Source organism: Mus caroli, chromosome 18 (assembly GCF_900094665.2).
Source record: "Mus caroli chromosome 18, CAROLI_EIJ_v1.1, whole genome shotgun sequence".
NCBI lineage: Eukaryota > Metazoa > Chordata > Mammalia > Rodentia > Muridae > Mus > Mus caroli.
The window spans coordinates 80,831,122-80,842,019 of NC_034587.1; the positions used below are offsets into that span (position 1 = coordinate 80,831,122).

Sequence of the window (10,898 nt, forward strand, 5' to 3'; positions counted from 1 at the left end):
TGTGTGTGTGTGTGTGTGTGTGTGTGATAGCACACATGTAGTGGTAACTTAACATATGAGAATATGACTTGCGGAGGTCCTTTCTCCTTTCAACATGGGTTCCAGCGATCATAGGCAGGTAGGCAGGGTTGGCAGTGTCAGGTCCAAAGGAGACTCCATTTTCACAAATTCTGGGAGCTCAACAAAAGCCAGCATTCTCAGGAATTTGTGAAGCCAGATCTCCCTACCGAAGGAACTATGTCTCTTATCGCTGGCAGAAGGGACAAATGGCTATCTGTGGTTTCTATTAGAATATCAAAGCGCACGCTAGCCTCCAGGGTCCCTCAGTACCTGTTACCTATTTCGGAGTCCATGCTGGCATCTTGGCTCTTCTCAGTTTTCCTTCCCTTCTCGCTGACCCTAAATTTCTTCCAGCCCAGGAGCTCCCCTCCCACCGGCTTCCCATTCTCCTCATCACCCTGCTATGTCCACCATGTGGCTCTCCTGTCTTCCTCTCTTGGCCCTCACCTTGTCTTCGTCTCACACTGCCCCTTGCACCTCACTGCCTCTGCTGTGCTCCTGCTTAGTCTCCTGGCCAGGCCCAGTCTGCTGCCATAGTCAGTGTACTGTTTTCTTGTAGAAATATTTAATCCTAGTACAGGGTTTCTAACCTACCTTTGACCATTCAGTTCCTAGATAAAACACACACACACACACACACACACACAATCTTTATATTTATTATAAGCTTTAATCAGCAAAAGAGCTGGGCAGATATCTATCCTTCATGTGATTCTGTCCATTTCCCAGCCAATAATCCCATTATGTAATTTGCCATGCTTCATCTAGTCTGCTGTTAACTCCAATTAGCCAACCCATCTGGCCATTATTTTAAGATTCTTAGTCCATAGTGGCTTCTCCTTTATTCACGTTCTTCTCCTCACCTAATGGTTCTCCTCTGATCCCAAGCCTGGAGACTCTAAACCCTGCTTGTGTCTCCTTTTCCCAGCTATTGGCTGTCGGCATCTTTATTTACCAGTCAGGGATAACTTGGTGGGCAAGGCCACATAGCATCACCTGGGTCTAAGTGAGGTCTCTGGGACAACCAGTGTTCAGTATTTCAAAATACCAAACGTTAACATTTTCCCTTTCTGCTCTGGACTCTTCCAAGATGCCTCTGGCTGTTCTCTTTCTCTACAATAAATCTACAATAAAAACCCTTTAATTGTGCCTTTAATCCCAGCATTCAGGAAGCAGAGGCCGGTGGATCTCTGAGTTTAAGGTCAGCCTGCTCTACAGAGCAAGTTCCAGGACAGCCAAGGTTACACAGAGAAAAACAAACAAAAAACCCCAAACCCCCCAAACAAACAAAACCAACACCCAAACCAAACCAAACCCAAGACAACAACAACAAAAACAAAAGCAAAGCAAAACAAAAAACCAAATCAACTTTCCTTCAATTATGCCTTGGAATGGTCCTGTTTGTTGCAGGATATTTGATCACATTGTGAACCCTGAGATTGTGTTGTTTACTAGGAAAACCTGTTTCTAGTTGTGGTGTGGCTCAGACTTAGCATGCACCTTTAATCCCTCTGGCTGGAATATAGGCATGCCCTTAGTACTCACCTTTAATCCCAAACATCGAAGGTAAAGTTAGTTTGTAGAAGGAAACACCCAAGTTTGAAGGTGATGCCTATTTGAATAGCAGAAAAGGTAATGGGTCAGAGACAGATTTGACAGAATAAGACATGCCCAACTCCCACTGGAACAGAGAGAACAGTGCAGAGGACAGGGGGCAGTTTTCCTGGGAGAATCTTACAGAGACAGGTTGAAGAGAGAATAAGCTAGACACAGGTGAAGACAGAACGAGCCAGAGAATGAGAAGGAGCCGGAAGATTAGAACAGATTGCCAGAGTTAGTTTGAGGCCAAGCAAAACAATTCAGTCAGAGTCTGAGAGAGAAACCAGATTGAATTGGTCAAGTGAGAGAGGAGTTTGAGCCAGAACAGCTGAGCTGACCAGCCAGCTAGAGTTCAGAAGGCTCTAGAAAAGGTGAGCTTATTCAGCAGTAAGTCTAGAAGGCTGAAAACATTCTAGGTCTAGATTAGTTTGTATGGAGGCTAGAAGCTTCCAGGACTAAGCCTAGATTAGCAGACTGAGGCAATATGCCTCAAGAGACAATTATATTAGGTGCATAAAGATACAGTCACATGTGTTAGCAGTTTATACAGCTAGTGAGTAAGTGATTTTACCAGCTGAATCATCTTGCCAACTTTTCTGCAGCATAGCTAATGAAGCTCAGCTTCAGAAATGTGTTAGAGAGTAGTAGACACTCCCCATGAGAAGTACAGAGGGGCAGGACCAGTGCCAATGCACATAAAAATGTATGTAAAGAACCATGAAACCACATCTGCATTATTTATTATTTATTCATTTTGGTGACTGGATTGCTTGGTTCTTGAATGTGAACTTTTTACGTGACAATGTTGTGTCACAGGGGCAAAAGGCTGGGCACTGTTACAGGCCACATAGAACCCTAGTACATCTTAAGTCGTCACACGTAACACCACATCTCCATAAAACTGCAGGGCCCTTCTGGTAGCTTCAGTTCCTTCCTCTTGCTGTGTCTCTGCTCTGGCACTGCTGAGGATGCTGGCATTTCCATCTGACCCTCAGGCAGCACTGGCAGAAGCTCAGAACCCTGTGCTTTCTCCTGTTTCTCTGTCTCTGAGGGATGTCTGTGGGGACTCTGCTCCAGCCATCCATCAGAGACTTGAATATTTTGCTAGAGCAGGGACACAGTTTCTTCTCCTTAAAGCCACATTTGCCAGGTGGTGAGCTCAACCCTTGACAGATCATCTAGGAATATGGAGTCTGCACTTGCAGCCCAGCCTCAGATTCCCAGGCCTTCCTCGGGCTCTTCCAGTGTTCTGAGTCCTCCTGTGGTGCCGTTCCCTTCTCTTTAATCAACCCCCTTTCATTCTGTCTAGTGTCCTGCCATCTCTTTGAAGATGGAGAGATGAAACCAGAGTGAACAGTGTAATAAGAGGTTGCATAATTTTGAGAAAGCTGCACCATTTTTTAAAATTGGCGCTTTTGATCACTGCCCCTGATTATTGTAAACATCCCTTCTGCTGAATTGTAAGCTTGGCTGTTTTATTTTTTTTTTCCCCTCTCTCTCTTAAAACAGTTGCTGGAATCATCTGCAGGCCGATTCTGCTCCAAATCTTAATTATTCTTGGTAAGGGTTTACTGCTGTGAACAGACACCATGTCCAAAGCAACTCTTATAAGGACAACATTTAATGGGGCTGGCTTACAGGTTCAGAGGTTCAGTCCATTATCCTCAAGACTGGGAGCATGGCAGCATCCAGGCAGGCATGGTGCTGGAGAAGGAGCTGAGAATTCTACATCTTGATCCAAAGGTAGTCAAGACAAGACTGGATCACACTGCCCAGACTTAAGCGTATAAATGAGACCTCAAAGCCCTGTCTCCACAGTGACACACAATGACACACTTTCCTCTAACTTCCTCTACACCTCCTCCAATAAGGCCACACCTTCTAATAGTGCCACTTCTCAGGAGCCTAACTACCACACCAGTCATGAAATAACACCAGAACCCTCACCTAGCCACCAGGTGACTTGCATGGACAGTAGGAAGTGAACTTCTCACTGTGGCTCTCCACGGGAGACAAGTGAACAGTGCCCTGGGAGCAGTATTCCTTCTTGCAACAACCCGGTGGTGGTTTGATTGGCAATTCCCCTCATAGCCTCATACATTTGCATGCTAGTCCTTAGCTGATGAACGATTCGGAAGAGTGGCTTTGTCGGAGTAGCTTTGTCCTTGTTGGAGGAGGTGTGTCACTGGGTGTGGGTGTAGGTTTCAAGAACCCACACCAGATCCAATGTCTCTCTTTGCCTGCTGCCTGTGGGTCAGGACATAAAGTCTCCAGCTATTGCTCTGGTACCACGACTGTCTGCTTTGTGCCGGGACGATAATGGACTAGCCCTTTGAATCTGTAAGCCAGCCCCATTAAGTGCTTTCTTTAAGCAATGTCTTAGTCTTGGTGTCTCTTTATAGCAGTAGCCCAGAAACTAAGGTACACCCTCTGTCCCCACATCCTGCAGGCTCCCAGGCCTTCAGAGTTTCCCTTCTGTGGAGTATTATGGGCTGGGAGTTCCATCCTCAGCTTCAAGTTCCAGGAAGGCCATCAAGAGAGTGTGTAGATGCAGCCTATGACAGACTGCACTCTGAGTTTCTGTGGGACACATGAGGGCTTATTGCCTCTGAGGGTTTTGTCTAAGAGGCTAATTTTTACAGCAATAGTTGAGATGAGAAGGAAAAGTAAAGGTTTCAGCTTGCACTTGAAGAATGAACCCAAAAGCCCAGAGGAGACATGATGCAAAGTCTCTGCCACTTCACCAAAAAGGACTGTGGTAGCAGGGAGCTTCCTGGAGACTGTAAGGCTGCCATCTCCCAGTAGGGAGACTTACTCAGTGAGAACTCGATGCCATCATAGTAAACCATGTCTATGATCTGGGGCAGCAATGGCACTGACATGCTGGGTGTGGAGGCTCATGCCTCTAAGCCCAGCATTTGGGAGAGGGAGGCAGGAGGATTTGAGGACAGACTAGATACACTACATAGTGAATCACAGGGTGGTCTGTGCTGTAGAGCGAGGCTGTGTCAACAAAGCAAAGCAAAATAAGAACAAAATGTAATAGAAGGTGCTATACACACACACACACACANNCACACACACACACACACACACACACACACTTCTCATTGACTGTTTGAAACAATATTAGGTCAAATGTCTAGACATTAGGTCTAGACATTTGACCTAATTAGGTCACTTGTATCCCATCTAAACAGACCCTGTCTCATATTGCTTGAGGGCCCAGCATGTGCCTGGCATGTGAGTATGTCACAGGCACCCTGCCATTGTGAATTAGTTCTGTACAGGAGAGATTATTGACTTACATAGGCCTCCAAGGGCATTCCCTTTGTTTGAAGTCACTAGTTCTGACAGAGTTGTCCCTACCCACTCTGCCTTGTAGCTTTCTGAGGTTGAGGTACTATTCTAGAGATGGTTCAATGTTAAAAAGCTCTTAAAGATGCAACCCACCCCACCCCACCCCACTCCACAGACCACCACTATCAGGCTCCTTTCAAATTCTGAGGAGGGGGTGCAGGACTGAGTGAATGATTGATAGGAACACAGCCATATCAGAGACCCCCATATTGATAGGAACACAGCCAAGTCTAAGACCCCCATGTCAAGGGCTTAAATCTAAGGGAATGCCAAAGCCATCCTCTGACCCAGGTACATAAGTGATCAGTGTGTGCAAAACCTAGCAACCACAGCTTCCTCCTCCCAGAAGACTACAACCGGAGACCGCCCCTGCCTCCATGTGAGACCTCCTGCCACACCCGCAAGACCTGCTTCCTGCTCTAGTGATACAACAAACCTACCTCCTGGCCTGAGTTTGTGGGTTGCTGTTGGTGGTGATATGTCTCTATCAGAGTGCACAGCCCACAGAATCTCAGCTTTTCCATAGATGTATCCTTTTGCTGTTCCCTTGTCACCCTGTCAGGTGACTCCCTCCACCATCCAGGTCTCAGTGAAAGATAGTGAGTCTGCCTGGTACTTTCCTCTGATTTTATAATTCTCCAGGGGGCAATCCCAGAGTTAGAAAAACTGCACTGACTGGAAACCAGTTTTGGTTCTGTGTCCTGAACCAGAGAAGCTGGGTTTCTAGGTTCCTCCTTCACACTCTTTGGATGCTCTAACTACCCAGCTCCTCCTGCTGCCTTCATCTTCAGCAACCTGTGCCTCTGCTACTTCAGGTGACAGAAGAGGTTGCCATACAAACAGGCACCTGTCCCAGCTTCCAGGCACCATGCTTAGGGTATAGACACCATGTGTAGGGTATAGACCAGTCATCTCACAGCTTAGACCAGGAGCTCAGAGCATGGAGCCAGGACCTCAGATAGAGTCTGCCTGGGTACCAGAGATATGGTTCCAGGGGAGTCCATAGGAAAAGGGCAGTTGTAAAGCTTCCATCATTCAAGCAGGGTATGGAGGATGTCCTTGGAGAGGGCAGGGCATGTAGAATGACTGGTTTAGACTGAAGACTAGCCAGGGTGTAAACAATGGGAGGAGACTCAGGGTGCCTGATGGAGACTCCACTCTGGGTACCACTGCCCATTGCTCTTAAGATCTTCATGTAGGAACTGAGCAACCAGGAGCTGATGCTGCACATAGGTGAAGCCCTGCCTAGCCAGGGGAGTGATCATCTTGGAAAGAAACACTAAGGAACACCTACCCTCCCCCTAGTTCTTAGGTGAGGAACGTTACAAACGTTTAGAACAAGAGAGGCTTGGGCTTTCAAGGCACGAGGGAGAAAGACAATGGGGCAAAGCTATTCATAAAAAGTTGAACTCTTGCCTGCCTTGTAAGAGCTGTGTATGAGCTTCAGTTCCCTTTTGGTGTCTCGGGAACCCCTGGAGATGGAGCACATTACAAAAGCAACATCTCCCCTAAGCAGTTTGGAGCCTGGAAACAGTCACAACGTTCCTTTTTTTTTTTTTTTTTTTTTTTTTCAGTACTGTAATTTATGCAGCCCCCCGAGGGCGCATTGCCAAATTTAATTCCTGAATAGTGTAATGATGAACCACTTCATGAGTGCAGAACTTTGGACTGTCTGGGGATATTTACAACTAAGAGAAAGTGCATCCCAGGCTGGGCAAACTCACCAGCTTTCCTGGCTCTGAGGGGGAGAACTTCTCACTGCAGGGCCGGGCACCAGGGGGCAGATAATAAAACCAAGAATAATGTACAGTGAGTTAGCAGGAAGGGATACACGGTAAGGCACGCCGGGTACCCTGGGAAGAGGCAGAGTAGGAGAAATAGGTGGATGTTGGCCAGGAAGCAGTACAGCCTGCTGAAGATGTGGAAGAGGAGGATGTCAGACAGCAAGGAAAGGCAGTGAGGCTGGTCCTTTATAAGAGGGATGCGGGAGGAGATGGATGTAACCAGCGAGGAGCTGAGAGAATAATGAGGAACCTCACGAGGTTCTGCTGGGGACTGGGCTTTTATGAAACACCAGCAGGTCGTGTTTAACAGAGCTGGAGGCACCAGGAAGACAGCACGGGGCTCTGATGGAACTTCCAAGCATGTTCAGTGAACAGACAGCTTCTGGACAGAATCTACCGACCGGCCAGTGGTGGACGGACAGAAGTCCCAAGCTTTCCGGGCACCAGACACTGAAGGATGGGGCTGCCCTTCCTGAAGATGTGGACTTTGAGTGGAGCAGCAGCTAGTTAAGTCTTCAGCAAACAGTGAGGCTGGCTGTCCACACCCAAGCATGGCATCCAGGTTCCTGGAAAGGGGCACGGAGATGTGAACTCTGAGGGCCTATGCTGGAACTAAAGCCGTGACTTTGTGGCCTCGTTCTCAGTTTCCCAGGGAGACCTATTTTGAACTGTCCCATTTAATAAGATTATGGGACAAGGCCTTGGGAAAAAAATTCTAGTCTATAAAAATCGAGGTTATTTTTGCTCGAGTCATCAGCGAGGGGGAAGCCAAGAACTCTGTCCTCCATCCGAGTGAGCACCTGACCTGTGTTTCCTGTGAGGCGTCTCACACAGGCTTTACACAAGTGACCCTTCAGAAACAAAGCCTTTATGGCACGCTAGGCCCACAGTGGGAAGAAACCCTCATATTTGAACCAGGTGCTTGTTCTCTGTATGGTATAAAATTTGAGGTGCTGCTCACCCAACTTACCCAGATATTTTGTGTAGCTGGACTTCGATATTTCCTTCTGCTGTTGTTTTTAAATTATGTTAAGTAGTTTTCTTTTTAAAGAAGACTAATTTGTTTATGTGTTCTATGTGTGTGCCTGGGTGTATGTATGTGAATCACATGTGTGCTGTGCTCCCAGAGGCCAGAGAAGAGCACGAGGATGGGTAGAACAGGAGGTATAGACAGTTGTGTACATGCGGGTGTGCAGGACTGAGCCTGGGTCCTTTGCTGGAGTGGCAAGTGTTCTTAACAGCTGAACCAGCTCTCACGTCCCTGCTACACAGTTTTATCTTCTACTCTTTTTCTCTGAGGGAAGGAAAACTGGGTAACAAAGAGGAGTGAGGCTTGGAGCCAGTGAGAACTCAGTGGGTCTGAGCGCTAGCCACTATGCCTAACGACCTGCATTCAGTCCCCAGGACCTATACTGTGAAAGCAGAAAACTGACTATCATGAGGTGTCTTCTGACCACCCTCCTACCCCCAACCCCCCCCCCCCCCACACACACACACACTGTGGTAACCTAGAGCTACATATACACCATATTACATGTGAATCCATCCGCTCTCACATACCATAGCCTCCAGAATAAATAAATTAATGCAATTTTAAAACAGAGATTAATAGGGCTGTGTCTTAACTATGAGCTAAGTGTAAGTAGAAACATATGACGTGGCTTTTAACATCCCTTCCTCCCTCTTCACAGATGGAGTGAGTTTGTGGCTAGTGGTCGCCATTACAGAGAGATTGATCATGAACGTGGGGTTTCTGAAGCTGCGTTCTCAGGCTTTTAAGATACAGGTGGAGAGTGCTGGTGTGTCAGTCAAAGAAAGCCAAGTGTGGACTTTCTGATGGTCGATCGCTGAGGTCACCGGTGGGGTCTTGGCTGCTTGATTTTGATTTATCGGCCTGAGGACACTAGAGACAGCGTGTTGATTTCCGAACTGTGAGGACAGCTGCAGTCACAGGGTGACCTCTATACTTTCTGTACTAAGGAGAGGTGTCAGCGTCATGTCCTTCCACATCCAGCCTGAGCTGGTCTGCTGGATGTGTGCTGGAGCACATCTGTGTCCTGGCTCTACCTTTTGTTCTTGGATCCATCTTCTGCCGTGTTCTCAAACCTTCCCAGGGCTGTAAGCTCCTTGCCAGGGGCCAAATGGGAGGGACTAGGGAGGACAGGAAGTACCAGATGGTGACTTGGAAGGTTCAAATTGGGGTGGGGCACGGAGAAGCTTCCACTTGAGGTCCGGGGTGTGATTTTCAGGTCGTTGGCCAGAACCTCCCTCTGCTGCTCCTCAGGGTCCAGATAGACCATAATAAATCCTAATGTGGATTTTCCTTGGAACACACAGGTCTGGGATGGCTAATGAAGTTGTCAGTGCAGCCATCTCCTCCCTGCTAGAAGAACAGCTGGATGGGAAGAGGAAAGCTGGAGACAGGGAAGTCTTGGGCGCCTGCTTTGAGAAAATGACAAGATTCTGTCAGCATTGGAGAGAGTAACCATTACTTCCTTATCCTTTGTACCCATCCATCTATTCTTCATCTTTATCTACCCATCTATTTTTATATGTATGTATGTATGTATGTATGTATCTATCTATCTATCAATCTACCATCTATCTCTATCTTCATCTATCAATCTATCTTCTATCTTTATCCTCTATTTATATCTATAATCTATCTACATCTCTTTATCATCTATATCCTCATCTATCAATCACCTATCAATCTATCAATCAATCTATCTATCATTTATCACCTATCTACCCTCTATCCACCCTTCCATCTCTCCTTCCTATAGTAGTTCCTTGAAAAAAAATTCTTATGTTGGAGTTACTTTATTTTGAAATATGAAATGAGATGCAACTGTTCTTTTAAAATTGATTACTAGTGTATAGGGGAGCACACATATTTCAGTGTGTATATATATATGGGTGTTTAGGGATCAGAGGACAATTTTAGAGTCAGTTCTGGAGATCAGACTCAATCAGGCACGGGTAGTAAACACTTTTACCTGCTGATCCAACTCAGCATGTAGTATATGAAACTATTTTTGAGATGTAACATTCAAAGAGACGCTTACAGTACCAGAGGTGTCCAACCCTTTGACACTGTGACACGATATTATGTGCTACAAATGTGTTGAGCTTCATTTACAGCTATCCTGGGAAGCACAAGGCTGTGGCTGCAGGTTGAACACGCCTAGGTAGACTCTAACATGGATAATACATGAAGTGGAATGGGTGTCTCAGCTGGGTGCAGGGTCTTTAGTAGGCATTGGAGAAATCAATGCAGATGGCTGGGCGAGACTGTGCTGGACTGTGACAGTGGAGAGCAGTGACTAGAGGAGATATTGTTAAGCGAGTCAGGCTTCACTCTTATGTGGCCACTCCAGTGCCTCAGTCCCAAGAGAAAGCAGGTAACTCAGTGAAGTGGTTAGTATACATCTTTAGCTGCATCTTGGTTAAATGCATCGGTATTCTCAGAAATGAAGCCACGCTTACTCCTTGCTGGCATGATTTAAAATGCTTTAGCGTGCTTTTGGAGGAGAAATGCTACGGCCAAGATGAAACAGTGCTATGACCCCTGTGAAGACAGTCAAGGTCTTGGGAACTTGGGAAATTAGGATATGTTTACATCCCTGGAGGCTGAATTGACTCTGATGCTTCTCTCTAAGGGGGGGGGGGCGGAATGGGGATGTGTGAGTCGGGGGCAGACAGAAAGGAGAAAGTGTGTATGAATTTGGGGATGCTGTTTGAGATTATTTGTGTGTGTGTATAAATATGTAAAGTGTCAAAGTTCAGGTGTTTTTGAGTGTATGGTCATATATGGAATAATGAGAGTGTGCTTGTGTACATCTGTGTGTGTGTGTGTGTGAGAGAGAGTGTGAGTGTGTATGAGTGTGTGTGAGTGTGCATGAGTGTGTGTGAGTGTGCATGAGTGTGTGTGAGTGTGCATGAGTGTGTGTGAGTGTGCATGAGTGTGTGTGAGTGTGCATGTTCTACCAGTCAGTGCCAGCTGGATGTCTGAGTGGAAAGCAACACCTGGGAGAGAGAAAGAGTCTGAAGGAGTGTAGGGAGAGATCACACAGTCTATATCACTCTGGCACC

The 10,898-nt window shown here is 46.6% G+C and overlaps 1 long non-coding RNA gene across 1 annotated transcript in view; it reads left to right on the forward strand.

Moving 5' to 3' along the window:
* The window catches only part of LOC115029869, a 10,236-nt gene extending 2,855 nt beyond the window's left edge, over positions 1-7,381 (forward strand). The window contains exon 3 of the long non-coding RNA XR_003835432.1: positions 7,097-7,381. This is a non-coding gene — a long non-coding RNA (uncharacterized LOC115029869). The remainder of the gene's footprint in view (positions 1-7,096) is intronic.
* Positions 7,382-10,898: the final 3,517 nt, after the last annotated feature.